The following is a 3,650-nucleotide window of genomic DNA, read 5'->3' as shown; positions in this document are numbered from 1 at the left end:
AAATAAAATTTAAAAAAAAAGAAAGGAAAAAAATTTTTTAAAAATTTAAAAAAAAATCTGAGAGGAGAACATAGGCAGGAACCTCTCACATTTCCCATGCAGCAATGTTTTTTGATATAACCCTTAGAGCAAGGGACATAAAGGAAAAAATAAAAAGCAAATGGGACTTCATCAAAATAAGAAGCTTCTGCATGGCTAAAGAAAACATCAGCAAAATGAAAAGGGAAGCAACTGTATGGGAAATATATTTGCCAATGATACCTCAGACAAGGGTTTGATCTCCAAATATATGAAGAACTCACACAACTCCACTCCAGGAAGACAAACACTCCAATTAAAAAATGCTCAAAGGACCAGAATAGACACTTCTCCAAGGAAGACATACACAGGGCCCAGAGACATATGAAAGGATGCTCAGCATCACTAGTGATCAGAGAGATGCAAATTAAAACCACAATGAGATACTTCATACAGATCCCAATAGGAGTCATAAACAAATCAACAAGTGTCAGCGAGGTTGTGGAGAAAAGGGAACCTTAGTATATTTTTGGTTGGAATGCAGACTGATGCAGCCATTGTGGAAAACAGTGTGGAATTTCCTCAAAAAGCTAAAAATGAACTGCCTTTTCCCCCATCAATTCCATTTCTGGGTTTATACCCAAAGAATCCCAAAAGAACAATTCAGAAGAAGCTGTGCATCCCAATGTTCATAGCAGCACAATTTACAATAGTCAAGTACTGGAAATAACAGAAGTGTCCAACATTAAGTGAGTGGATCAAAAAACTGTGGTACATTTACACAACACAATACTATGCAACAGAAAGAATGAAAGAGCTACTACCCTTTGCAACAGCATGGATGGAACTGGAGAGCATTGCGCTAAGCAAAATAATCCAGAGGGTGAGAGACCAACACCATATGATCTCACCTATAAATGTAATCTCATCAGCAAAACAAACAAGCAAGCAAAATATAACCAGCAACATTGAAATAAAAAACAAACTGACAGTAAACAGAGGGGAGGCAAGAGGGAGATAATGGGATAAAGAAGGGGAAGGGTCATCAAGGAACATAAAGGACCCAGGGACAAAGCCAAAGTGGGGAACAATTGATGGGAGGTGGTGGTGGGTGGAGCAGGGGAAAGTGGTGGTGGGAAAGTGGTGGTGGGAAAAGGGAGACAACTGTACTTGAACAATTAAAAAAATAAAAAAAATAAAAATCGTAGTAACAAACCTCTAAAAATGTTTGTGTTAAATGTTAAGTTCTGAGTGATTAAATAGTATCGAGATATATAGATATATATAAATATATCTATCTCTCTCTCTCTCTCTCTCTCTCTATATATATATTTTTTTTTGCTGTTGCAGACTCTGTTCAGATCTTCACTCTCATGAATCTTCCTTTTCTAAGGCCCATCAGTGCAAAGATTTTTCTGAGTCACCATTCTGATTATCTACACTGTGGGGAAAGAAAGAGAAAGGCTGGGTAAGGAGATGCTGAGTGGAGCACACCCACTGGTAGGAAGGGTCTCTACCTTCTTACCTTCTTAAGGAGAAGGATCCACCAATGCTAATTGGGGTATGTTACCTATTTGTCTAAAGGGATTTAGATAACAAAAAAGTAAATAGAAGTCAGAGATACTGAGGAAGTTTTTGTGGAGCAAGTATGACCTAATTTTGGTAGGGGGATTAATTAGGATTTGGCTAAGTAGAAAACACATTGGAAAGACTTTTCAGCAGGCTGAGCACACTCTAAGGCAGAGTGGCTGGAATGAGAGCAGCAGAAGTAGGATGGTGTACAGGCTGAGACAGGGAACAGGGAAGCCACAATGAAGATAGAATTAATAGTTTTCTTAATAAACCCTTGCCACTTAATTTGCCCAGCCAAATGACTATAGGGTTCTGCTGGGAAATACATATTGTGCTTCCTTTTCCAAAAATAAAAGAATAAATAAATATTTATTGTCCTCTTCAAATTAGTCATTGTAAGGAGATATATAGACATCTTCCAAATATAGTACTATTACTCAAAATATTCTAAGCCTTTTTTCTGTGACCATATTTTTAAAAACATTTGCAACCATGCATCATGTCTTTCAACTTTTTTTTTCTTTTTTTTTTCAGGGGAGAGCTCGAACGCAGTCCCCCACTACCACAAATTATGCAGTCGAGTTTCCCACATTTGGGGAAATCGCAGGGGTCAGCACATCCGGAGTGCAATGGATAAGCCTCGCCCTGGGAAAACCACCTTCGTGATCATGGTATCTCCCCTGCCAGGTAAGTTTCAACTTTTGAAGGTGAATTAGATATGCATAAAAAAGCTCAAGTCAATTGTAGTCCAATGTAGTAAAGAGCAAATAAACTAGATTTTATATATAAATATATATGTACATATATACATATATGTGTGTATATATATATACGAATCATCAAAAGTAACACAAACAAAATGAGGTGGATGTCCTTGTATGATCTGGAAATTGCTTAGATGTATGACATTAAAGATACTTCTCAGAAGCAGACCAAGGAAAATGATGAGTTGCTCAATCTCAGTTGCTGAACTTTACCATGCATGTGGTCTCTCCCACTGATAATTTCTTAAATATCAACAGTTTCCCATTTAAATTCACTTCATCAGAACAACAAATACAAAATCTGAACCTCAAAAAAAACATGTTCCTGAGTATTAATTAGAAGATATGATATGGAGAAACTTATTTTCTTTCATGTCAAAATATATTTTTTTTTAAATTAAATGTATCAGTGTGACAATGGTATATAGATGATATACCATCTGTATGTAGCATTGTGTGCACACCACCCAAAGTTAAATTTTCTATGACCATATATTTAAACCTCTTTACCCTTTATTAACCTACAACTCCCCTTCCCTCTGGTAACCACCATAGTCTTGTCAATGCCTATGAGTTTTTGTTTGTATTTCTTGTTTGTTCATTTATTGTTTTCATACAGTGTTATTTATAGTGGCTATGACATGAAAACAACTTAAGGATCCTTCACTAGATGATTGGATAAAGATATGGTACATATGTACAATGGGATACTACTCAGCCATGAAAAAAGATGAAATACACTTGCAACAATATGGATGGATTTTCAGAATATCATGCTAAGCAAAAATGTCAGACAGAAATAGATAAGAACCATATGAATTCACTCATAGGTGGGATATATAACTGGAAAAACTTATTTAAATACCTACATTTGGATTTGCAAAACAAACTTGAAAGTTAAATAATTGTGTTACTCAAGTGCATGTTTTATGTTTTCAGCTGAAAAAAATTCTTAATACATATGAAATTTTTTATCCTCCATTTCAGTTCATACTATTTTAAGGTTTGAGGTAATTGATCCTTGTGTGGTTCATTGTAATTCTCACTGGAAGGAGTCTATGTTTTTAATTTTACCTTCTTTCCTAGAATTGATACTAGGATATAAAAAAAAATAGCAACTTTGTTAAAGTTTTTTTAAAATTTATTTTCCAACCTCACCTTTCCTGATAGTATGGATGGAAATGGAGAGCATTATGCTAAGTGAAATAAGCCAGAGGGTGAAAGACATATACCATATGATCTTGCCTGTAAATGGAGTTTAATCAACAAAACAAACAAGCAAGGAAAATATAACCA

At 35.3% G+C, this 3,650-nt stretch overlaps 1 non-coding gene across 1 annotated transcript; it reads right to left on the bottom strand.

Annotated features, from left to right (window-relative positions):
• Positions 1 to 2,121: 2,121 nt before the first annotated feature.
• LOC129074276 (U1 spliceosomal RNA) lies at positions 2,122 to 2,285 on the bottom strand. Its single transcript, XR_008529529.1, has one exon. It is a non-coding gene; the product is annotated as a U1 spliceosomal RNA (small nuclear RNA).
• Positions 2,286 to 3,650: the final 1,365 nt, after the last annotated feature.

The sequence above is a fragment of the Pteronotus mesoamericanus genome, unplaced genomic scaffold (assembly GCF_021234165.1).
Source record: "Pteronotus mesoamericanus isolate MK-2021 breed Mesoamerican mustached bat unplaced genomic scaffold, CSHL_Meso_final contig_48, whole genome shotgun sequence".
In the NCBI taxonomy this organism is placed as follows: Eukaryota; Metazoa; Chordata; class Mammalia; order Chiroptera; family Mormoopidae; genus Pteronotus; species Pteronotus mesoamericanus.
Note: the sequence above shows the minus strand (reverse complement) of the source record. Positions and strands in the feature narration are given on the sequence as shown.